The sequence below is a fragment of the Amblyraja radiata genome, chromosome 45, assembly GCF_010909765.2.
Source record: "Amblyraja radiata isolate CabotCenter1 chromosome 45, sAmbRad1.1.pri, whole genome shotgun sequence".
Lineage (NCBI taxonomy): Eukaryota > Metazoa > Chordata > Chondrichthyes > Rajiformes > Rajidae > Amblyraja > Amblyraja radiata.
In genome coordinates, this window is record NC_046000.1 from 3,085,574 (window position 1) to 3,112,665 (window position 27,092).

The 27,092-nt window shown below is 47.6% G+C and overlaps 1 long non-coding RNA gene across 1 annotated transcript; it reads right to left on the reverse strand.

Moving 5' to 3' along the window:
* Positions 1-7,675: 7,675 nt before the first annotated feature.
* Positions 7,676-26,641, reverse strand: LOC116968607. Its single transcript, XR_004410482.1, has 3 exons — positions 26,632-26,641; positions 23,309-23,314; positions 7,676-7,726 (listed from the first exon to the last, which is right to left on the reverse strand). It is a non-coding gene; the product is annotated as an uncharacterized LOC116968607 (long non-coding RNA).
* Between the last annotated feature and the right edge of the window lie 451 nt (positions 26,642-27,092).

Consider the following 27,092-nt stretch of genomic DNA (forward strand, 5'->3'; position numbering starts at 1 on the left):
CAATGATGGACATTTTTCCACCATGCTTCCGCTGTTTGTAAGATCTTGGGTTAAACGTACTACAAACAACTCTTCTTCTTTACAATTTTCAAAAATTCCGACACCTCATTGCTTGAGGTTCTGAGGGTAAGCATGTGGAAGTGTTGAATCAGAAACGAAAGCCTTTCGATAGGCCCCATTTGTAATATTTCTTACTGTTCTTTTCACCCAAGTAGACGAAGGATGTGAATTCTCTGGAAAGGATGCACATGCGGTTTCCCAGAATGATAACTGGATTACAGGGTGTGGGCTAGATATAGAAATAAATTGAATTGGACAGAGTTACGTTGTGTTCCCTGGGCCGCCCGAGGTTGAGGGGAGAACTATTAGATGTATAAAAAACTATGAGAAGCAAGGATAAGGTAGAGCGTCACAGCACGTTTCCAAGATGAAAATAATAAACGCTGGAGGGCATAGATTTTATGTGGGTGGGGCAATGTTCATCGGAAATATGCGGGATAAACTCTTTAACGGTAGTGATGATTCAGTGCGCCAGTGGCATTTAATAGCTTTCTGGCTAGCCACGTGGATAAACATGGAATGGAGGGATATTGATTATGTGCGGGCAGATTAGAGCAGGTTTGTGGCACAGGCATTGTGAGCTGGGGGACTGTTCATCAACTCTACTGAACTACGTTCTAAGCCAAACTAATACAATTGCCTTCGAAAATCAACCTGTACCTCACATAGCAGTTTACCACACGGACAATACGCCGCTCCACCTTACATTTCCCTCTTCCTATTGGCTGCCATGCGTCGCAATGAGCCAGACAAACCGCTATTTCGCAAATATATCGCTGCTGCTGTGCTCCTCATGCGACGTTGAAAGTAACCCGTGTTTGTACCATATGGGATAAAGTTTGTATCTCCTTTTCTCTGTGCAAGTGCGATGCCGTTCGAAATAACACGGTTTCTGTTGGACCTGAAGAACAGATGGTGCGCATGATTATTTTATTTTCAACATCTGTGTTACATCAGCACTGTTGAATCCTCCAGCGTTCTATAAGTAAATGGTTAACAATAGCAACTTGTTCGTGGAATGTCATTACCGCAAATCTCCATCGGGACTGATTGTGTTATCGCAAGTTGTCTCCCTCCAATAAATAAACTTTGCTGAGGTATAACGGCGTTAGAGCGAAGGATAGCGCAGGTTCTGGCTGAGATGTCCTGCTATAAGTCGGGGAGAGGTAGGAGCATCCTCTGGAAACAGGAGAGTGTGCTGCGACAGTAATGGCTCGCCAACTGAAAAGAGCGGAACGGGTTGGTGGAACGGGTAAAAATGTTTTCTCGTATGCCGAATATATATTTGCAAATTATGACTGGTTGACGGTAGATTTCCGACTTGCGCATGCACTTGCTACCATTCAAGTGATTTACTATCCGCTCCTCGCCATTATTGCTGTTCCTGGTAAGTTATTCATTTCCAGTTTAATAATATAAACAGCATCAGCCCGCACATTTTATATTGTTATCTGTGCCACAGTTCTTGCTGTCTTTGTTCATTTTCTCCAGCTATTAGTTCTGCAAACGTTTGGCAACAACAATGCAGTTGCTGAATTCACTTGCCCACCACTACCTCCCACCTGTAGGCTATTAGCGTTTGCTTGCTGCCCCCATTTTCCTATTAGGAGGTTATTTGGTTGCCTTGAATTGCTAATTTTCTTTCGTCTCCATAAAATTCACTCCTCCACGACATGCGATAACTGCAGCTGAAAGCTGTTAGTATTTTTCGTTGACATGCATTTGTGTATCATATCTGTAGTGTTGGCAAGAGGTCGAAAATTTATTGCCTTAATGCAAGCGCGTATTGAGCCACTGAGTATAATAACAATGGCTGGGAAGTTAACGGAAAACTGTGTGAACGACAGGATTACCTTACCACCGATGCCACAGATTTTCTTGCAAACTTCAGATTTGCTATCCTTTCGCTTGCTTTCGTATTAAAATACTTAACACTCAGCGCAAATGGCGAAGATCCCATCACCGATCCCTGTCATCTACCAGTAATCATTTACCGTTGGTCGCACAAACAATCCTCAGGCTTCACCCTCCGTCTCCTACTACGAATAAGGTTTTAGAAACATAGACACGTAGAAAATAGGTGCAGGAGTAGGCCATTCGGCCCTTCGAGCCTGCAACGTCATTCAGTATGATCATGGCTGATCATCGAACTCAGTATCCCGTACCTGCCTTCTCTCCATACCCTCTGATCCCCTGAGCCACAAGGGCCACATTTAACTTTCTCTTAAATATAGCCAATGAACTGGCCTCAACTGCCTACTGTGACAGGAATTTCCAGAGACTCGCCACTCTCTGTGTGAAACATGTTTTCCTCATCTCGGTCCTAAAAGATTTCCCCTTTATCCTTAAACTGTGACCCCTTGTTCTGGACTTCCCCAACACCGAGAACAATCTTCCTGCATCTAGCCTGTCCAACCCCTTTAAGAATTGTGTAAGTTTCTATGAGATTCCCCCTCAATCTTCTAAATTCTAGCGAGTACATGCCGCGTCTATCCAGTCTTTCTTCATATGAAAGTCCTGACATCCCCGGAATCAGTCTGGTGAACCTTCTCTGTATTCCCTCTATGACAAGAATGTATTTCCTCAGATATGATTTCCAATAGCAACATCTCCAGTTGTTACTAAACTGAACCACCTCAGCTACCACATTAATGGATTCCACGTCAGTAGGGTCAGGGCAGTGAAATGTTCTCAACCTCCTTCAACCCTTTAATAAGTCATAGCAACAGAAGTAAGTCATTTAGCCATCGCGTCTACACCGTCATTCAATGGTGGCTGATCTGTTTTCTCTCTGAATCTCATTGTCCTGCATTCTCTCCATAACCCTTGATACCAGTACTACTCATGGATCTGCTCATCTCCGCCTGACAAATATCAAATGGGCCTCCACAGTCATCGGTGGAAATACATTCCACAGATCACTCCCCCCTTAATAAGGAAGTCCTTCCTCATTTACTTTCCGAATTAGCATTCTTTCATTCTATGCAGATTTGGTCTATATTTTCCTAATAATAGAAACACTCTCACCGTACCCAATCTATTCTATGCCTTTCACTATTCTGTAAGAATCACGGAGGTCCCCCCCTCATCCATCTTAACACCAGCGAATACAGGCCCAGTGGCGCCAAACGCTATTTATACGTTAACCCAGTCAACCCTGGATAATTCTTGTAAATCTCTTCTGAATCCTCATTAACGGCAGCACATCTCTCATCAGAAATGGGGCCCATAAATGCTCATAATACTCCAAATGCTGTCAAGGCAGGGCATTATGATCCTCAGGAATGCAACCGTTCTTTCCCTCAAGCCTTTTCGAAATATTGCACTTGCCTTCCCCACTACCGATTCAACTTGCCAATTAACCCTTTGGGAATCCTGCATCAGCACTCGCAAGTCCTATTGCACCTCCAATTGCTGAATCCTCCTCGTTTCGAAAATAATATACGCCTTTGTTCCTACTACCATAAATACATGACTCCACATTTTTCTACACCCTTTTCCATCTGCCAATTAATTTGCCACTCTGCTACCCTGGACAAGTCCTTCTGCTTTCTCCACTCTACAGCCCCCTCCGCTTAGCTTTGCATTATCCGCGAAGGTGATCACGACATCTACCTTTCTCTTATCCAATTCTTCACAATGCATTGGAAAGAGTAACGGCTCCAGCATCGGATCCCTGCGGGACACGGCTACTCAGTGGCAGCCATCCTGGCAACGCTCCCTTTAGGTGAACGTGAAGGATTTGAAAGCCCACAGTCCTGCTTAGACTGCACTGGTTGGAAGGTGTTCAGGAAGCAACCACGAGGCTACATGAATATACAGACACAGTGACAGCATATGTCAGCTTTTGTGAGGACAGTTGCATTCCCTCTAGGACTCTGATCTGGTTCAAAACGATAAAGCCCTGGTTTACAGCAGCGCTCCACTTGTGTAAAGATGAGGCAAACTGGAGCGGGGATGCAGAGCTCTAAATGCAGGTCAAGTACAAGCTGAGATGAGGTCTCAGAGCTGCCAAGTAAAGGTACTCTGGGAAGTTGTGGAGACAATTCGCAGTTAATGATTCATCTTCAGTTTGGAAGGGCTTGCAAGAAATCACCAGCTAAACTCGGAAAGCCCCCCGCTACTTGGAAATCGTCAGCTAACAAACGAACTGAACGAATTCTACAGCAGGTTCGATAATTAGAAACATAGACTTGTTACCCTCTCTCTTCCTTCCCAATCACGACTTCACACCTACTGACTGAACTCCAGTCTGCAAAGGCTGGACACTTCCCCACACACTCCTCCCCAATCACCACTTCACAAGTACTTACAGCCTGAATTCAGTCTGGAAAAACTGGGCCCTTTCCTACCCAACCTTGTGCAATCACCACTTAATAACCACATACAGCCTGACTCCAGTCTGCAAAGATTGGGCCCTCTTCCACTATCCGCCCCCTCCTTGCTGCCCATATCAGTCTGGCCACTTCTCAATTACCAACAGTAGAAATTGAGTAGGGGGAGAGAATGTTCAGAAGACAGAAAGGCGGAAATATCCAGGACCGGACAATGTTTCCCCCTCCACTCTCAAGTTTTGTGCCGAACAACTTTCAACCAGTCCCTACAAACCTGCAGTGTCCCTGCTTGCTTCAAAATCTCCACTATAGCCCCTGTAACCAAAAAGACAAGGAATACTGGTCTTAACAACTACAGGTCAGTGGCACTGTAGTCACGAAGACCCTTGAAAGACTTGTGCTGGCCCAACTGAAAAATATCTAAATCCCCCTGCTGGACCCTCTTCAGTCTGCATACCGGGCCAATTGATATGTGTATGACGTAGTGAACTTAGGCCTGGACTTCATCCTCCAGCACCTGGACCACTAGGGGACGTATGCAAGGATTGTGTTAGTGGATTTTAGCTCTGCATTCTCCAGGCAGCGCTACTAAACTGCAAACTCTCCCATTTGACTGTTCCTGAACCCCTACGTCAGTGGATCACCAACTTCTTGACAGGCAGGAAGCAGCATGTGCGGCTGGGAAAGCACATCTCGGACACACAGACCCTCAGCCTAAGCGCACCACGGGGCTGCTTACTCCTCCCTCTCCTTTACTCTCTCTATGCCGACGACTGCACCTCCACATATTCCTCTGTCAAGGTTCCCAAGTTTGCGGACAGCACAACCCTGATTGGACTGATCCAGGATGGGGAGTAATCTGCCTATAACCATATAACCATATAACCATATAACAATTACAGCACGGAAACAGGCCATCTCGACCACTCTAGTCCGTGCCGAACACGTATTTTCCCCTAGACCCAAATACCTGCGCACAGACCATAACCCTCCATTCCTTTCCCGTCCATATAACTATCCAATTTATTTTTAAATGATAAAAACGAACCTGCCTCCACCACCTTCACTGGAAGCTCATTTCATACATCCACCACTCTCCGAGTAAAGCAGTCCCCCCTCATGTTACCCCAAAACTTCAGTCCCTTAATTCTCAAGTCATGTCCCCTTGTTTGAAACTTCCCTACTCTCAGTGGGAAAAGCTTATCCACGTCAACTCTGTCTATCCCTCTCATCGTTTTAAAGACCTCTATCAAGTCCCCTCTTAACCTTCTGCGCTCCAAAGAATAAAGCCCTAACTTGTTCAACCTTTCTCTGTAAATTAGTTGCTGAAACCCAGGCAACATTCTAGTAAATCTCCTCTGTACTCTCTCTATTTTGTTGACATCCATCCTATAATTAGGCGACCAAATTTTACATCATACACCAGAATTGGCCTCACCAATGCCTTGTACAATTTTAACATTACATCCCAACTTCTATACTCAATGCTCTGATGTATAAAGGCCAGCACACCAAAAGCTTTCTTTACCACCATATCTACATGATATTCCACTTTCAGGGAACTGTGCACAGTTATTCCCAGATCCCTCTGTTCACCTGCATTCTTCAATTCCCTACCATTTACCATGTACGTCCTATTTTTATTTGTCCTGCCAAGATGTAGCACCTCACACTTATCAGCATTAAATTCCATCTGTCATCTTTCAGCCCACTCTTCCAACTGGCATAAATCTCTCTGTAGACTTTGAAAATCTACTTCATTATCCACAACCCCACCTCTATTAGTATCATCTGCATACTTACTAATCCAATTTACCACACCATCATCCAGATCATTGATGTACATGACAAACAACAGTGGACCCAACACAGATCCCTGTGGCACCCCACTAGTCACTGGTATCGAACCTGACAAACAACCATCCACCATTACTCTCTGGCGTCTCCCATTCAGCCACTGTTGAATCCACCTTGCTACTCCACCATTAATACCCAACCATTGAAACGTCTTAACCAACCTTCTATGAGGCACCTTGTCAAAGGCCTTACTGAAGTCCATATATACAACATCCACTGCTTTACCCTCATCAATTTCCCGAGTAACCCCTTCAAATAATTCAAGAAGATTAGTCAAACATGACCTTCCAGGCACAAATCCATGTTGACTGTTCCTAATCAGACCCTGTTTATCCAGATGCTTATATATATTATCTCTAAATATCCTTTCCGTTAATTTGCCCACCACTGACGTCAAACTAACAGGTCTATAATTGCTAGGTTTACTCTTAGACCCCTTTTTAAACAATGGAACAACATGCGCAGTACGCAAATCCTCCGGCACAATTCCCGTTTCTAATGACATTTGAAATATTTCTGTCATAGCCCCTGCTATTTCTACACTAACTTCCCTCAATGTCATAGGGAATACCTGTCCGGCCCTGGAGAATTATCCACTTTTATATTTCTCAAAAGTGTCAGCACTTCCTCTTCTTTGAATCTCATAGTTTCCATAGCTACTCTGCTTGTTCCCCTTACCTCAAATAATTCAATATCCTTCTCCTTGGTGAATACCGAAGAAAATAAATTGTTCAATATCTCCCCCATCTCTTTTGGCTCTGCAGATAGCTGTCCACTCTGACTCTCTAATGGACCAATTGTATCCCTCGTTATCCTTTTGCTATTAATATAGCTTATAGCCTATAGACAGGATTAATATAGCCTATAGACAGGAAGTGACAAACCTGACGACTTGGTGGCTTCATAACAACCTGCATTTCAATGCTCTTAAGAAAGTGGAAATGACAGTAGACGTTAGGACCGCTCCCCTCCCCTCTCCCCACTCACCTTCATCAACACCACATTCACATCTGTGGAGTCCTTTAAGTACCTTGGACTGATCATCTCCAAGGACCTTAAAGGAGAGTCCACCATCGACTCCACAGTCAAAATTGCCCAACAGAGGTTGTGCTTCCTGCGGCTGTTGTGGAAGCTAAATCCACCAAGCACGACATCCGGAGGCTGCAGGAAATCGTTCCATCAGCTGAGAAGTTTGATGGCTGCAACCTTCCCGCCAATTATGAATTGTACACCTCAATGGCCAGGAAGCGAGCGGGTCTCTGAGGGATCATCCCTGACTCCTCTCACCCTGGCCTCAAACTCTTTGAAGCACGTCCCTTTGGAAGGCGACTCCGGACTGTTAAATCCGCCACAGCCAGACATAATAGCAGCTTTTTTCCACGAGCAGTAGCTCCACTCAATAACCAAAAAGCTGTAGCCACCTCTTGCTCTGGTATTTCATTTCATTCATATGTTTAAACTACAATGATTCATACCTAATTTGTTGATGTTTTATATGTTATTCTTAATTGTTTACTCAATGTCGTGTTGTTACTTGCGAGCGGAGCACCAAGGCAAATTAGTTTTATGTCTACATACTTGGCCAATAAACTTATTCATTCATTCATTCATTCATTCATTCATTCATTCATTCAATCATTCATTCATTCATTCATTCATTCATTCATTCATTCATTCATTCATTCATTCATTCATTCATTCATTCATTCATTCATTCATATATTCATTCATTCATTCATTCATTCATCCATTCATTCATTCATTCCCACTCCTGGCCTTCTACCATATCAGCCAACCTTTATGCATGCTAGCAGAACGGCACACCACAGGGCTGTGCACTAAGCCCCATGCTCTACTCCCTCTTCACTCACGACTGTGTTCCTGCATTCGACATCAACACCATCGTTAAGTTTGCAGACGACACAACAGTGATTGGGCTGATCACCAACGGTGATGAAACAAAATAAAGAGCGGAGGTGCAGAACCTGTCGGACTCGTGCGCACGTAACAACTTGTCACTAAACACCTCCAAGACCAAGGAGCTGATTATTGACTTCAGGAGGTCCCATAATGGAGAATACGCCCCAATCTCCATTTACGGGGAAAGTGTGGAGACAGTGTCCAGCTTTAAGTTTCTGGGCACTCACATTTCAGAGGACCTCACATGGTCCGCCAACACCGCTGCGCAGGTCAAGAAGGCACAGCAACGACTGTTCTTCCTGAGGACATAAAAAAAGACTGGTCTGTCCCAACAGCTGCTGACAACTTTCTACCGCTGCACCACAGAGAGCATATTAACGTATGGCATCTCTGTGTGGTATCTCAGCTGCACGGAGGCGGAGAGGATAACTCTTCAGCGCGTCGTTCACAGAGCGCAGATGATTATTGGGACACAGCTACCAGCCTTGGAGGGCATCTATCACACACGATGCCTCAGGAAGGCCGTCAGCAGCAATAACGACTCCTCACACCCTTGTAATGGACTGTTCGAACTACTTCCCTCCGGCAGACGTTACAAGGCCTTCTACGCCCAAACCTCCAGACTCAGAAACAGCTTTATTCCCAGTGCTATTGCGGCTCTGAACCAGCCCTGCTGAGTGCCCCCATCTCCCCTGGACTGTCTCCCTCGGATGGTCACGTCACACAGCTTATTTATTTATTTTACTTTTCTTTACATCGGTTGGAAGCTGAATACTAAATCTCGTTGCACTGATGTGCAATGACAATAAAATATATTATTATTATTATTATTATTATTTTTATTATTATTATTATTATTATTATTATTATTATTATTATTATTATTATTATTATTATTATTATTATTATTATTATTATTATTATTATTATTATTATTATTATTATTATTATTATTATTATTATTATTATTATCCCTCTAATATTATCAACTCCTTCAGCAGCCTCAAAAGTATTTTGACAATCCAAGTAAACATTAAACACTGATAGACCTTTGTCGTCCGGATATTTAAGTCCTCAAATAAGTTCAATAGATTCGACACATGCATTCTCTTCTCAGTGCTGTTTTGCCCACTAGATACAGAATAATAGTTGGTCCCAGACGAATTTTATATCGCAGATGCATTACTGCCTCCTGGATGGTTTACAATTTCTAACCCCTGAATTCGCCTAAATTATTCTATTATTTTGCTGCTATGTTCTGTCAGATTCAAACATTCCGCATAATCAATCGCAGCCTCACTCTTTTTAATGCTGTACGTTATGCCACATTTACAGTCGTACCTCGTCGGAACGTACTTTATTGTCCTCCCTGCGTCACGGCACTCGGTCATCGACCTCAATTTCCAAGTGTTCGGTTCAAGTCGTCACTTTTTCCAAGCTTTCAACTCTTTCCTTCGAATTATTTGTGAATGAATGTGACGTTTTATTTGTTTTAGTTCTCATGAATGACTGCTCGACCTTTTGCAATTTGAAGGAACCTGATAATAGAAAAAGAAGTGGCGAAAGGGTAAAACATATGTCCGGCAGTGAACTAATCATATCCTGGTATTCAGCCTGCTCACCAGTATAATTGGCTGCTGGCCCACTTACTAATAAAGCGTGAGTAGAGAGCTATTCGCAGCAGGTATCTGAGCTTAATTTCATGATCAATATTAGTGACATGTGCTGTATCTTTGCTAAAGCAACGTCTCTTTTTAAAAACATATTTTATTGTATTAGAAGTAAGTACAGTCATATGGCACCAAAGTGCCTAATATATATTTTCATAATACATTTTATGTACAACTTCTGTGTTAAATTTATGTATTAAATAAAGAAGAATAAGAATAAGAAAAATAAATTAGATAGTAAAGGATAGAAAGACGTGAGATATATAGTGTGTGAAGAAGGAGAAAAAAGAAGAATGAATGAAGAAAGTTGAAGAAAAGAAAGTAGGAAAAAGAGAATAAGGCATAATGAAAAGAAGTAAGGAGATCATTGTTTATAATCTTGACCATCCCACGTCCAGTCCTGAAACAGTTTGCTTTTACAATTGTGTTGCACCATGTGATTCCAAAAAGACGACAAATGGAGACCAACTCGTTATGAATTGGTCTGATCTATCCATTAGGAGGAATCGCATTTCATCAAGATGTGCGGTGTCCAACATGCTTGCGATCCACATTTTAAGCGTTGGTATTGATGTATTTTTCCAAAATTTAAGTATTAATTTTTTTGCTATTATTAAGCGATAATTTAAAAATAAATTTTAAGATGAGTTCAATTTATTCCCATCTTCCATTACTCCAAATATAATCTTTTCAGTATTAGGTCCCATTCTTATCTTAAATAATTTTGTAAATATTTCAAAAATATCACTCCAAAATCTATAAAGTTTTATGCAGGAAACAAAAGAGTGTGTTATAGTTGCGTTTTGGGATAAACATTTATCACAAATGGGGGATATATTTGGATAGAATTTGTTCAAACTTGTTTTTGAATAATATAATCTATGTGAAATTTTAAATTGAATTAGATTATGTCTTACATTAATCGAACATTTGTGAATATATATCAAGTACTTTTCCCATGAAACCTTCGTAAGTTTTATCATTAATTCCCGTTCCCACTCTTCTCTAAGTACCTATGTCGATGGTAGGTCTATATTTAAAATACTAATATATAAATATGATATTAATCTTTGTGAGTCAGCTTTAATATTCATTGCTTCTTCCTATAAGTCAGGATTTTTTTTTTGATATCCTTGTATGTATTTTTTCATGAAATCGCAAATCTGAAGATATTTAAAATATTGGTTGTTTTTCAATTTTAATTTAAATTGTAATTGTTGGAATGATAGTAGGTTTCCCATTTCATACATATCCCCAATCCTTTTAATTCCGAAACTTTCCCATTGGTTATATGTTTTATTAATAAGAGATGGTTTGAATAAAGTGTTAAAAGTAACGTCTTTTTGAGGCATCCCTCAGGTCTTATTTAATTATGACCTTACAAAAAAACGTATATTCATCGGGAATATTTAGCTTGCTGCATCCCTTGTTGTACTGTGTACCAAACGTTACGTTACTTTACGATTACTTCTGCGATTAATTGCAACAAAACCATTCACTTCAACGTATTTCCAGGAAATGATAATGACTTTATTGTTCAATGCTGAAACGCTGTTTAAATCTGATATTTTAAATCCCTGTTTATTCCAATCCTGTCAGTGAACGTGGTGACGATCGTGGTCTTGTCCCGTGGAAAGTGCGGTCTCTCGAAATGAGTCAATATGTATCTGGACGCCATGGCGACGGCGGATCTACTGGTCGTTGTCATTGACCTGATACTGAAGCAATTACCAATTAATTTCCAGAATCGTATTGTGTTCTTGTGGAACCTCCCCGTGTGTAATATCCACGCTGTCCTGCTTTATGCGACCACCGACTGTTCTCTCTGGTTCACGGTCACGTTCACGTTTGATCGGTTTGTCGCTATTTGTTGTCAGAAGCTGAAAATTAGATACTTTACCGCGAGAACAGCTGCCGTGGTTGTGGGGACAGTAGTCGTGCTGAGCTGTTTAAAGAACATTGTAAATAAGTGAAGTCTGACACACTTGTAACTTTACTAATTGTTTAATGAGCACTCAGGTTAAACGCATTCCAGCACTGACTACTAGCAGTCTATAACCATGCTGGAACCAAGAGAGCGTGTGAGAGATAGAGAGAGTTATTATACTTGATAACTAAGGCGTGGTTAGTGGTACTGAGTTAGCTGTATTATTGTTTGCATGCATGGACCATCTACAGCCTTCCCCTTAGAAATCAAAACAGGATTAGAGCCGTGGCAATGTAACAGCACAGGGCATGCGAGTTTAAGCAAAGTCGCCGTAGCGAACAGGCGGCTTGACAATGCGACCCGAACGCGTGCGTACAATACCCCCCCCCCCCCCCCCCCAACCCATCGGAAAGAAGAGTGGGCATAGCTGAGGCAGGCGAGAAAGTTAAAGCAGGATCAAGCGCAGCCGAAGCTGGAAAGGCAGGAGGAGGAGGAGGAGGAGGAGGAGGTGAACGCAGAGGAGGTGAAGGCACCCGAACAAAACCAGGCGGCTGAGGAAGAGGAGAAGAATGCAAAGGAGGAGGAGACAGCAGCAGCGGAGGGGTAAGCGGCATGCGGGGAACAGCAGGGAAATCGGCAGTGACAGGCTGGAACGGCAGCGGAGGAGCATAAGGACCCGCCGGTGCAGGCTTCGGCTCGTTCACAGCCAGTAGATGTTGACGGCTCCGGCGATAGACAGTACCTTCATAGTCCACCAGGTAAGATCTAGGGGAGTCAGCCATACCGACCACGGATGCGAGGCGGGAATAGCCGGTGGTAGAGTGCACCCGAACGATTGGCCTGGCAGTAGAGGGTACAGGGGGCGGCAGGACTTGCCGTGGGAACGCTGTTGGACAGTGGCAGGCTCAAGAACTTTGGGTAGCAGGGCTTGTTGGGCGATTGGCATGGGAGGTCTTGTCATCCGCGACATTAAACGCTGGGCAGGGTCCCGGGAAATTTTTCGTAGGTTGAGTAAGCCCAGGTAAAATTCGCAGTTGGACAGGCGCGACTGCTCCAGCAGAGCCTTAGCACTCCGCACAGCCCGTTCGGCCAGGCCATTGCTCTGAGGATACTGAGGGCTACTGGTGTAGTGATGAAAGTTCCACCTGGCAGCGAAAGCTTTGAATTCTGCGCTAGTGAATTGCCGGCCGTTGTCGGTCTGTAAGCGCACAGGGGCACCGAAGGTTGCGAAGTGCTTGCGCAGTTTGCTGATGACCATCTCGGAGGTGATGGAGGGAAGTATGTCCACCTCAAACCAGTTGGAATACGAGTCGACCAGGACGAGGAACTGCTTGCCCCGCCATTCGAATATGTCGGCAGCCAGCGATGTCCAGGGCATAGTAGGCGCCGGTTGCTGCAAAAGAGTCTGGCGCTGCTGGTGTGGGGCACGGTTGTTGCAGGAGGGACAGGAGGACACTTTATCCCTGATGTACTTGGCCATACCGGGCCAGTAGAATTGTCCTTGGGCATGAGAAATTGTAGCATCGACCCCGGGATGACCATTGTGGGCAGCATTGAAGTACATATCTTAAAGGGAGGCAGGGACAACGACCTTGTGGCCCTTGACGACGACACCGTCTTGGATAACCAGTTCATCACGGACGAGCAAGAACGGGTGGGCACCTGACGGCAGAGTGGTGCGCCTGTCAGGCCACCCGCGCTTGATAACGGCTGCGAGCTGCTGCAACGCAGGGTCAGCGGCGGTGTGCTCGATCAGACACTGTAGCTGCTTGGTTGGGACAAAGTTAACGTTCAGCACCAGCAGGTCCTCCTGCTCGTAGGGGTGGCGGTTGCAGGAGGCCAGTGGGGCATGAGACAGGGTGTCTGTCACATGCATCTCAGTGCACTTTTTGTAAACGATGTTGAAATCAAAACGCTGGTCCCGGAGCATCATGCGCTGAAGCCTGGCGGGGGCAATATGTATCGTTTTTTTGAGGATAGTCACCAATGGCTAGTGGTCCGTTTCGACTGTGAATTTGCTGCCAAAGTGGAAGTCTTTGAACTTGGAGCAGGCGAACACCACCGCCAGAAGCTCCTTCTCGATCTGAGCATTCCTTTGCTCCGTGTCGGTCATGGTCCGAGAGGCATACGAGACTGGTAGCAGCGATCCGTCGTCATAGAGCTGCAGCCAGGCAGCACCTAGTCCAAAACGGGAGGAATCGCAGGTAACAACAATGGGACGGCGCAGGTCAAAGACTTTTAGAGTCGGGGTGCAGGTCAACTTAGACTCCATCCTTTCAAAAGCCTGCTGGTGTTGTGGAAACCAGGACCAGGCAGTGTCATTTCTTGTTAGCTGACTCAGGGACGAGCTTAGTTCACTGAGATTTGGGATGAACTTCCCCAGATAGTTGACCATGCCCAGGAATCGCTGCAAGCAGTGGACGTCGGTGGGGGCTGACATCTGGGAGATAGCATTTGTCTTTTGCGGGTCTGGCTTCAGACCGTTAGAAGTGAAGATGTGCCCGACATAAGGCACTTCGGTTACGCGGAACCGGCATTTTTTTTGTTCAGTTTCAAATTGATCTGTCGGGCCCGGTCCTGGACCCGGCGGAGGTTCTGGTCATGTTAAGCAGTGTTCTTCCCGTAGACTGGGATATCATCCACGATGATGGCACACGGCATTCCAGCAAACAGCTGTTCCGTGGATCGCTGAAACACCTCGCTGGCAGAGTAAATACCAAATGGCATCCGTAAGAACTTGAATCTGCCATATGGAGTGGCAAACGTTGTCAGGTCGGAGGAGCGTTTGTCGAGAGGTATTTGCCAAAAAGTGCTCTTGGCATCAAGGACAGAGAAACCCGTGGCCTGGCCGACTTGAGCTGCAACGTCTTCCACGGTTCTCACATGGTAGTGTGGACGCCTTATCGCGAGGTTCAGATCCTTCGGATTGATGCACACCCGTATCTCGTTCTTGTCCTTTTTTAGGGTGGCGACCATGGTGGAGATCCAGTCGGTGGGTTCGCTGACCGCTTCCAGCACTCCCATCGCAACCATGCTCTTCAGCATAGACTCAGTGTTCTCCTTCATAGCGAGGGATATTCTGTGTGGTGCACGGACCACGGGCACCACTTTCGGGTCGGTGGCGATTTTGTAAACCAGTGGTAGTTTGCCCAGCTCATCGTCGAACAGGTCCGGGTATTCCGACGTAGTTATTCAGCAACACCTGCACTTCGTTGACGGTGCGGTCGAAGGATACCAGTCATAGGTCTTGGCATGCCTGTTTGCCCAACAGAGTCACACAGTCATAGTCGAGAACATAGAACAGGAGCGGCAGCGATAACTTCTGCAGTACACAATTGAAAGTGGCCTTCCCCACAGGTTTCAGCACCTCACCCCCATAAACATGTAAAGTCGAACGGTCTGCAGTCAGAAGCTCATTAAGTCTAATCTTCTTGAACAGGCTTGTTGACATAACATTGACTTTTGCCCCAGTATCGAGCGGAGAAAGAATGATTGTTGACACTAACGAGGACCGATGGATCAGGGAGTAAAACAGGTGCGTGTAGGAGTGTGAATACGCTGGCATCTCCTTGAGAACTAATTTGCTCAGAGTCGTGGGCAGTGTCGAGGGAGGACTGAGAACCAAACTCGTTATCGGGTTTCGGCCCGAAACGTCGCCTATTTCCTTCGCTCCATAGATGCTGCTGCACCCGCTGAGTTTCCCCAGCAATTTTGTGTACCTTTGTTATCGACTTGTACCAGGTTGTTTCATACTTGTCTAGAAGCGGGGGGGGGAGTTTCCCACGGGACCGGCAGGCAGCAGAGAAATGGTTAAACCTCTTGCAGAAATTGCAGGATTTACCATAAGCCGGGCACTGCGACTGCATTGAATGCACATAATTGCAATTGGGACACATTTAAACAACGTGAGAACCAGGGGCGGCGCATCATTGGCGGCGCGACTCACCCTGTCTGTCTTTTTAATTTTTTTGTCTAGTTAAATGTGGTGTTGGTGTTTTTTTAAAATAATAGTTTTAAATGTGTATATGTGCGGGGCGGGGGGGGGGGGGGCGTTTAAAATCTCTTCCCTGTCCGGGAGACCCGACCTTTTCCCTGTCGGATCTCCGTTGTCGTTGGGGCCTAGCACCGTGGAGCGGCCTCCAACCTGAACGACCCGGGGGCTCGGGAGACTGCGGAGCTGCGGACTATCACCATCGTGGGGCTGGCCGGCCTCGGGGCGTGGGTAGCGGCGGTGACTCGCTGCTGCGACTCGACTCCTGGGGCTCGGAGGCTCCAGCAACGCAGCCGCAGGTCCGGTGGACTGGGACATCGGGAGCTTGCGGGTCCGGTGGTAGAGACCGCTTCCCGGAGCTCCCGCAACGCGACTTCTCCAGCCCGTGTCGCGGGGTTGGAACGACCCGGTGCGGGGCCGTACATCGCCCGGCGCGGCTAAATGGCCATGGGACATTCCAGCGCCCGCCGGGGGCTCCAACATTGTGACTTTTAGACCAGGAGCGGGGCCTTCAATCGCCCGGCACGGCCTAAAATGGCCGTGGGACTTATCATCGCCCGCCTGGGGCTTGGACATCGGGAGATACACGGAGAACAGGGGAGAGAAAATACTTTGCCTTCCATCACAGTGGGTTAACCGTGATGGATGTTTGTGTGAATTAAATTGTTTGTATGTCTAGGAAATTGTCTTTGTTTGTATGGCTGTGGAAACAGAATTTCGTTTGAGCCTCATTGAGCCTCGCTCTAAAATACGGTTAGATGGCAAGTCACAAATGTCAGCAAACTTCCGTAGCAAACATATCGGATCGTTGGCAGACTCCGCAGGCACTAGGACCTGATCGTTGTCATCCTGGAACGCATGGTTGTAGGCAAAAGCAAGTGTTCTCCTCATGGCATCAGGACCGGTAAGGTTCAGCAGGAGAGATGCTTTGACGGCGTCGGGATCGTTTCGGCGATCGATATTCATGCAGTGTGTGAAATCCAACTCAAAAGTCGCCCAGCGCTCCGCATCAAAGACAAGGGGCGAGGGTTTGCGGCACGAGGAGGCCATAGTGGCAAGGGGCGCGAGAAAAACTCCGATAAAACAACACTTATAAAGAAATAAAACCCGATGAACAGGAGGCGCGCGTTTTAACTATCTGACAACATGTAAAGATTTGAAGTCTGACACACTTGTAACTTTATTAATTGTTTAATGAGCACTCAGGTTAAACGCATTCCAGCATTGACTACTGGCAGTCTATAACCGTGCTGGAACCAAGAGAGCGTGAGAGAGATAGAGAGAGTTATTATACTTGATAACTAAGGCGTGGTTAGTGGTACTGAGGTAGCTATATTATTGGTTGCATGCATGGACCATCTACAAACATATTTTGGTATTTCATGCTCACAACGGAATATGTTCCTTTTAATATCCCGTGGTTTTGTGGCGAGGCACGGGGTGTCCTTCGGTCAATGGTCTGGGGATCAATCGAGCTCCTTCATACTTCCTGACCCCTCTGATCCCATTGGCGCTGGTTCTCCTGCTTAATGTTTTAACGATCAGACACGTATTAGTCGCCAGCAGAGTGCGCGTGAGGCTCCGTGGTCCCATCGGTGGGGAGAGTCCCAGAGATCCAGAAATGGAGAGCCGCAAGAAATCCCTCATTTTACTGCTCGTGGTCTCGGGGAATGTTATCCTGTTATGGGCATTGTTTACGGTGTATGGTGTGTGGAACCGACTGTATTCTTCCTTCGCTGCGACTCTGCGCCCACCAGATTCTGTATGAGAACGGGGGTCAATGCTGCAGCTCCTGAGCTGTTGCACAAACACTGCACTTTACGCCGCGACACAGAAAATTGTTGAAATCCCCCCTCAATTTAATTGCGCAGGCAGCGTTGAGATGATTTGGGAAATCCGGAGCTGCAACTCGGCTGCGCTAACTCACTCACCTCCCCTTAATCTTAGATATAAACAGAAACATAGAAAATAGGTACAGGATGAGGCCATTCGGCCTTTAGAGCCAGCTCCGCCATTCATTGTGGTCATGGCTGATCGTCTCCAATCAATAACCCTTGTCTGCCTTCGCCCCATATCCCTTGTTTCTACTAGCCCATAGAGCTATATCTAACTATCTCTTAAATCCATCCAGTGACTTGGCCTCCAGTGCCATCTGTTGCTGGGAATTCCACAAATTCACAACTCTCTGGGTGATAAAGTGTTTTCTCACAGTCTTAAGTGGCTTCCCCTATATTCTAAGACTGTGGCTCCTGGTTCTGGACTCGCCCAACATTGGGAACATTTTTCCTGCATCAAGCTTTTCCAGTCCTTTTCTAATGTTCTAATCCTGAAGAAGGGTTTCGGCCCGAAACGTTGCCTATTTCCTTCGCTCCATATATGCTGCTGCACCCGCTGAGTGTCTCCAGCTTTTTTGTGTGCCTTAGATTTTCCAGCAGCTGCAGTTCCTTCTTAAACACCTTTTCTAATGTTATATGTTTCTATAAGATCCCCCCCCCTTCCTTCTAAACTTCAGTGAATACTCGGAAGAAGGGGTTCGGCCCGAACCGTTGCCTATTTCCTTCGCTCCATAGATGATGCTGCACCCGCTGAGTTTCTCCAGTATTTTGTGTACCTTCCAGTGAATACAAGCCTAGTATTTCCAATCTTTCCTCATATGACAGTGCCGCCATCCCAGGGTCAATCCAGTGAACCTACGCTGCACTGCCTCAATCACAAGGGTGTCCTTCCTCAAATTCGGAGACCAAAACTGTAAAGACGAGTGGAAACGCACTAAGTCTTCACTACTGTTTTATTACTAAACACACACACATTACTATTCATACACATTCCTGCCCTAGCTGTCCGTGGTCTGTCACCGGAGCTAGAGAGCGATCTGGAGGTGGGGAGGTTACAATTATACTGGTGATATGGGGAGTGGTTAGTAGTGGTGAGGTCACTGTGTTAAAGGAACATGCACAAGTCTACATCCTTCCCCTTGGAAACAAAGCAGTACAGCAGTGACAGGGCGACCACGACTCATACGCTACACAGTCAGGCGACAGTTAAACAAATTCCCCGTAACGTACAGGCGGCTTGACCAACCGCCCGGAGCGGGTACGCAACCCGCCCTCCCCCTCCTCCGCAGGAACAGCAGCAGCAGGAGCAGGAGCGGGCGAACGAGCCGGAGAACGGGCAGGAGAGGGAAGGTGCGGAGACCGGGGAGGGGAAGCTGGCACAGGGCCGGGCACGCGAACAGGCGAGGGCGGGCTGGCAGCAGGGGAGTGGGGCACATAGAGCTGACAGGGCAGAGTTCGGGGCATGCGAGGAGCGGCAGGCAGAGAGGAAGAAATTGGGGGGGCGAAAGGGGCAGCAGGAGGCGGAGCGGGCTCATTGACCAGCCGCAAATGCTGGCGGCACCAGCGGTAGATGGTACCCTCGTGGTCGATGAGGTAAGACCGCGGTGAGCCGGCAGAGCCGACGACAACCGCCAGACGGTAGTATCCGAAGGGGGACTGCATCCGGACGACCTGACCAGGGAACAGACGCGGAAGGGGGCGGTAGGACTTGTCGTGGGAGCGTTTTTGTATGTCTTGCTTTTGGGCAATGCGCTCCTAGACGGCATCAGGGCGGAGGACAGAATGCACCAGGGACCTCTGGGACACAGGAATCGGAGGGCGCGTGGTGCGGGACATGAGCCGCTGAGCAGGCGAGCCCAGGGCAGGGTCACGGGAGTAACCCCAAAGGGTTTCTAGTAAACCCAAAGTGTTTCTACAGCTATATTAATAACATAAGGATAACGAGGGATAAAATTGGTCCATTAGAGAGTCAGAGTGGACAGCTATCTGCAGAGCCAAAAGAGATGGGGGAGATATTGAACAATTTATTTTCTTCGGTATTCACCAAGGAGAAGGATATTGAATTATGTGAGGTAAGGGAAACAAGCAGAGTAGCTATGGAAACTATGAGATTCAAAGAAGAGGAAGTACTGACACTTTTGAGAAATATAAAAGTGGATAAGTCTCCCGGTCCGGACAGGATATTCCCTAGGACATTGAGGGAAGTTAGTGTAGAAATAGCAGGGGCTATGACAGAAATATTTCAAATGTAATTATAAACGGGAATAGTGCCGGAGGATTGGCGTGCTGCGCATGTTGTTCCATTGTTTAAAAAGGGGTCTAAGAGTAAACCTATTAATTATAGACCTGTTAGTTTGACGTCAGTGGTGGGCAAAATAATGGAAAGGATACTTAGAGATAATACTTAGAGATAATCTGGATAAACAGGGTCTGATTAGGAACAGTCAACATTGATTTGTGCCTGGAAGGTCATGTTTGACTAATCTTCTTGAATTTTTTGAAGAGGTTACTCGGGAAATTGATGAGTGTAAAGCAGTGGATGTTGTATATATGGACTTCAGTAAGGCCTTTGACAAGGTTCCTCATGGAAGGTTGATTAAGAAGGTTCAATGGTTGGGTATTAATGGTGGAGTAGCAAGATGGATTCAACAGTGGCTGAATGGGAGATGCCAGAGAGTAATGGTGGATGGTTGTTTGTCAGGTTGGAGGCCAGTGACTAGTGGGGTGCCACAGGGATCTGTGTTGGGTCCACTGTTGTTTGTCATGTACATCAATGATCTGGATGATGGGGTGGTAAATTGGATTAGTAAGTATGCAGATGATACTAAGATAGGTGGGGTTGTGGATAATGAAGTAGATTTTCAAAGTCTAGGGGAGAATACGTGTTCGGCACGGACTAGAAGGGTAGAGATGGCCTGTTTCCGTGCTGTAATTGTTATATGGTTATATGGTTATGTTGCGGAGGTTGAGGAGGGCCAGGTAAAAGTCCGACCGGGAAAGTCTGCAGTGCTCCAGTAGCCCCTTGGCACTGCGGACGGCGCGCTCAGCAAGGCCGTTGCTCTGCGGGTACTCGGGGCTGCTGGTGAAGTGACGAAAGTTCAAGGTGGCAGCGAAATCGCGGAACTCCACACTGGAAAACTGGCCACCGTTGTCCGACTGCAAACTTGCAGGGGAGCCAAAGGTTGCGAAGTGGCGGCGCAGCTTGCCAATGACAGCAGCAGATGTGAGGGAGGGCAGCTGGTCCACCTCGAACCAGCTGGAGTAGGAGTTCACAAGGACCAGGAAGTGCTTGCCACGCCACTCGAAGATGACAGTGGCGACCGCCATCCATGGCGGATTGGGAGCAGGCTGTTGCAGAAGCGGCTGCCGTTGCTGATGGGGAGAGAGGCTACTGCAGGTGGAGCAGGCGGAGACCCTCTCCCGGATGTCATGTGCCATGCCGGGCCAATAGAACTGGCTCTGGGCCTGGGACAGAGTGGCCTCGGCCCCGGGATGGCCGCTGTGGGCGGTTTGAAAGTAGTGGTCCCGCAGCGCCGCAGGCACCACAACTTGAGGCCCTTCACAACCACTCCGCCGTGCAGCACAAGCTCATTCCGGACCAGGAAGTAGGGCACGGCACCGGCCGGCAAGGACGAGGGACGGTCAGGCCAACCACGACGGATGACGTCGGCAAGTTGTTGCAGGGCAGGATCTTTGGCAGTGTGCTGGATCAGGGACTGCATCTGCTGTGAAGGCACAATATTAATGTTTAACACCATCAGGTCAGACGATTCGTACGGGTGTCGGACAGTGGACGTCAGCGGTGCGCGGGACAGCGTGTCGGCCACGAACATGTCCTTGCCCTTGCGGTACACGACCCGAAACGTGAACCGCTGGAGCTGCGGCATCATTCGCAGCAAGCGGGATGAGGCGACGTGGATCAGTTTATTCAGGATCGTGACCAGCGGCTGGTGATCGGTTTCGACAGTGAAAGTGTTGCCCAGGATGTAATCCCTAAACTTCGAGCAGGTAAACACTACGGCGAGGAGCTCTTTCTCGATCTGAGCATAACGCTGCTCAGCGGGGGTCATGGTGCGAGAAGCGTAGGAGACAGGCAGCTGCAGGCCATCGTAAATCTGCAGGCAGGCAGCACCAAGACCGAACTTCGAGGCATCGCAGGTGAGCACAATTGGTCGCTGCAAGTCGAAGAACTTGAGAGTGGGGGTACTAACCAGTATGGACTTCAGGATGTCAAACGCATTCCGGTGCTTCGGGAACCAAGCCGAGGCAGTGTCCTTTTGATCAGCTCCCTCAGGGGTGCACTCAGCTCGCTGAGGTCGGGAATGAACTTCCCCAGGTAGTTCACCATGCCCAGAAAGCGCTGCAGGCTGGGCACGTCGGCGGGTGCAGATATCCCAGAGACCGCAGCCGTCTTCTGCGGGTCGGGCTTCAGCCCCTCAGCAGTGAAGACGTGGCCCACGTACGTGACCTCTGGGACGCGGAAACTGCACTTGTTAGGGTTGAGCTTAAGGTTGATCTCGCGAGCCCTGTCCAGGACTTGGCGGAGGTGGAGGTCGTGCTCAGCGACGTCCTTCCCGTATGCCAGGATGTCATCGACTATGATAGCACACGGCAGACCGGCAAACAGCTGTTCCATGGTGCGCTGGAAGACTTCGCTGGCAGAATTTATCCCGAATGGCATGCGAAGGAAACGGAACCTGCCGAAAGGTGTGCTGAAGGTGGTCAGGTATGAGGAACGTTCATCCAGCGGTATCTGCCAGAACGAGCTTTTAGCATCGAGGACTGAGAAGACAGTGGCCGGGCCAACCTGTGCAGCGACGTCCTCCACCGTCCGCATGGGGTAGTGCGGGCGCGTGATGGCAAAGTTCAGGTCCTTGGGGTTGATACAAATGCGAAGCTCACTCTTATCCTTCTTTGCAGCAACAACCATGGTGGAAACCCACCGGGTGGGATCACTCACCTCCTTGAGGATGCCCACGGCCATCATGTGGCGCAGATTCGACTCCACCTTGTCCTTCATGGCAAAGGAGTCGCGGTGTGGGGGGCGGACCACAGGCTCGACACCCGGGTCGACAACGATCCTGTAATTGCAGGGCAGCCTGCATAGCTCGTCGTCGAAACGATCAGGGTACTCACACAGGGAGTCCAGGAGGGTCCGCACCTGGTGGATATCGCGGTGAAAGGAGACCAAACCGTGGTCCTGGCACGCACGGGCGCCCAACAGCGTGATGTTCTCAGTGTCCAGCAGATAAAAAGTGAGGGGCCGAGCGGCTTTCAAAACCTTGCAGATAAGAGTTGCCTTCCCGACTGGTAGTAGCACGCCTCCCCCGTAGGCATGCAGGGTTGCCGGGAGTGACCTTCTTCCCAGACCTTATCTGTTTGAAGAGGCTCACTGACATAACATTGGCCACCGCCCCCGTGTCGACCTTTGCTGGGAAGGTCACCCCATTCACAGTAACACGCACTGAAGGATCCGTTATCAGCGCAGGTGCACTCAACAGTGAAAAAATGCTTGAATCATCATGGGAAGAACTGGTATCAGAATCAGAGAGTTCGTCCGACTGGTACTGTGAACCGAGCGCGCTATCAGCCTCCCCAAGGTTGTTTAGCATTCTCCTGGGAGCAGGAACAGGTTTTCCACGGGAGCGGCAAGCGGCAGAGAAATTATTTAGCTTTTTGCAGAAATTACAAGTCTTCCCCAGCGCGGGGCAAACATTAAACTGATGTGATGCAAAGTTGCAGCTGGGGAACGACGCGGGCTGCCACCCGAGGGGGTGGGGGAACCACGCTGGCGCTGCGGGCCATCTACCCGCCGGCGTCCAGAAACAACGGCAACGTTAACGTCCTAAGCTGCAGGCTGCACAGAGGCGACAGCCGCCGCCATGCGAGAGGCGTGCAGAGCCTCGTTCAAAGTCAGATCTGGCTTCCTTAGAAGTTTAGCCCGCTGTTTCTCGTCCTGTAGACCAAACACCAAGACATCCGGGGTCATATGATCGAGGGTCAGCGCGCCCAGGCGGCAACGCAGTGCTAGATCCCGTAGCGCGGCAATGTAGGTATCAATGTGCTCACCGGGTGCCTGACGCCGATTGAAAATTTTAAACCGCTCTTGAATGCAGTTGGTGGGAATGTCGCACAGACCGTTGAATTTAGCCAAAAGACATACCGGGTCCTGAGCATCCTCACCAGCATCGTATTCAAACGACTCCGCTCGCTCCAGGGCTTCCGGGGCAGCCAGGTTGAGGAGCAGGTGTGACTGTGTCGCGGGGGTGGCACCAGGATGGGCAATCGCAATGTAGTGCTCAAAGTCGCGTCGGAAGACAGCCCACCGATGGGCAACGTCGGAGTCGAAAACTAACATATCAGGCTTGCCACAAGAGTCGGCCATGGTAAAGACACAGTGCAGAAACAATGAAGGGTAGGGAACTGGGCGAAAAGTAAATAAAACCCGACAAACAGGAGGCGTAAGGTACTACTATGACACCATGTAAAGACGAGTGGAAACGCACTAAGTCTTCACTACTGTTGTATTACTAAACACACACACATTACTATTCATACACATTCCTGCCCTAGCTGTCCGTGAACTGTCACCGGAGCTAGAGAGCGATCTGGAGGTGGGGAGGTTACAATTATACTGGTGATATGGGGAGTGGTTAGTTGTGGTGAGGTCACTGTGTTAAAGGAACATGCACCAGTCTATAAAACTGGACACAAAACTCCAGATGTGGTCTCACCAGAGCCCTATATAACTGCAGAAGAACCTCTTTGCTCGAATACTGACATCCTCTTGTTATGAAGTACAGCATTCCATTATATTTCTTCACTGCCTGCTGTTCCTGCACGCCAACTTTAAGTGACTGGTGTACAAGAACGCCCAGGTCTCGCTGCGCCTCCCCCTTGCCTAACCAATCCCTAATGAGATCATAATCTGACCCCTTATGTTTGCCGCCAAAGTGGATAACCTCTCGTTTATCTATATCATTCTATATCTTCCAAGCGTGTGCCCTCTCACACAACCTGTCCAGGTCACAATGCAACGTCCTAACATCCTCTTTACGGCTTGCTAGCGATGCTTCTAATTCCCTCATGCAAATCATTAATATATATGGTAATCAGTTGCGGCCCCAACACCGAGCCTTGCGGCACTCCACTCGCCACTGCCTAACCTCCAATCCACAGGAACTGAACTTTCTACCGTAATGAGACTCTAGGAGGGCCCATGTCCCTCCTGTGTTGACAGAGTCATTTGCGACAATCTGCCTCCACGCATTACATCGGCCCCAGCATCCACGGTCAGATCGGTGTCACGCCTCTCGAACGTAACTCCCCGAATGTGGGTATTATCGTTTACTGTGCCTTGCAGAAACCAGCAGGGTTTCCGCCCGAAACGTTGCCTATTTCCTTCGCTCCATAGATGCTGCTGGAACCGCGGAATTTCTCCAGCACTTTTGTCTAACTTCGATTTCCCAGCACCTGCAGTTCCCTCTACCCGTCACCCGGGTTCTCCAGCTGAACTGCCTCACGTGTACACATTGTGTGTAATTGATACATTCTCCCACCTCTTTCCCTCTCTCTCTCTCCCCCCCTCCCTCTCTCTCTCTCTCTCTCTCTCTCTCTCTCTCTCTCTCTCTCTCTCTCCCTCTCTCTCTCTCTCTCTCTCTCACTCTCTCTCTCTCTCTCTCTCTCTTTCTCTCTCTCTCTCTCTCTCTCTCTCCTCTCTCTCTCTCTCTCTCTCTCTCTCTCTCTCTCTCTCTCTCTCTCTCTCTTTTTTTTTTCTCACTCTCTCTCTCTCACCCACCCCCTTTCTCTCTCGCTCTCTTTCATCATCTCTCTTTCTCTATCTATACCCCCCCTCTCTTTATCTCCATTTTCTGAAAAAGGCTGCAACAATGAGCAAATAAATAGCTTGACGCAAGCGGCGGCCTGGGATATAGGAAGTAGGTTGGGTCAGTGGACTGATTTCAGATGACCAGGCACAATCGTGTGGAGTGCCAGAGCAAATTGAATGCCTAATCGACCCGCCCAGCTATTTTCAATCCTTCAAAATATGTGTTTCTTTTTCGGCAGAAGCGAAACGACTGGAGGTTTACTCTCAGAGCTGCTTGCAGCATAGGGGGTGTAGCTCAGCGGAAGAGCGCATGTTTTGTATGTATGAGGCCCGACTTCATTTTCTGGCATCTCCACGGTGGTGACGGTGACTTTTGAAACGTGACGGAAAATTCCCGGGGACATCCACCGGAGCTTTTAACAGATTCTGCCTTTTACTTGCAAACGCGATTATGCCACGAGTCCCAGAGAGCTGGGAAAGGGAAGTTCAAGAATTAAAAGCATTTAATTGTCATATGTCCCGAAGACGATACAATAACATTCTTACTTGCTGCCGCATAATATTCCGGTAAACATGTTATTAATAGGAACAAAATAAAATGAAAGCAATTTGATTGCAAACGCCTAAAGACCTCAGTCATCTTAGATTATTGCCACGTGTACCGTAATATAGTGAAACACCTGTTACATGCTATCCAGTGCAGGAAACGTGAAAACAATAAAAAGTGCAACTTTTAATGCAATGATTTAAGGCAAGTTATAGGTCTCCGATGTGGTGGATGGGAGGCCAGGACCGCACTTTGGCTGGTGAAAGGACGGTTGTGTTGCCTGATAGCAGCTGCGAAAACAATAGTTCGTAGTTTAGTGTCCAGTCAGTGTAGAGCAGTTAGTTTAGGGTCCAGCTTGTGTAGGTAGGGATAAATTTTCTCCAACATCCCACGGAATCTGGAGCAAATATTAATCCACTGGGGAATTCAGTGGGTCCAGCAGCATCTACGAAGGGAAATAATTTTCCAAGTTTCGGGCCAGCAGTGTACAAGTTAGGAAAAAATGACCAGTTATGCTCTGCATTCGGCCTTGGTTTTCATTTTCCACCCACGCATTTCCCAACAGAATCCAAATATCATTAAGATCCACAGACAAATCGGTAAAAACGGTAAAACAGACGATTACGGGAAGCTTGATTATGAGTTGTATGATTCCATTTCACTGTCAGTGCAGAAAGACGCCTTGAGGTCCATGTCAAAATAGAGTAAAAGTGGGGAGGGAGATTCCAGGGAGTAAACTTAGAAAGAGAGCCTGCGGCGAGGAGCCCACGTCACTCGTTTTGAATCAATCACTTTATCGTGTTTGCTCTGGTAACCGGGAGTAGAGTGAGAATGGGAAGCCGCAGTGACCCTGTGATGCATATATCAAATGGCGAATGAATCGCATTCAAATAGAACTACAGATGTGAGTGGATTGAAGAAGTTGCACGTCAGTTTGCCGTAGTAGACCACCGGCCCATCGACTTCTGCATGGTTCGTGCTCTGTGTGAAGTTTGTTTCAATCAGTTCAAATGCTAAATACGTAAAAGTGTTTAAATTGCGATGGCCGGGAAACGATCCCGGGCCAACTGCTTTGCTCACCGCTATACCAGATGTCGCAGGAGGTTAAGGTACTGAATCTTGT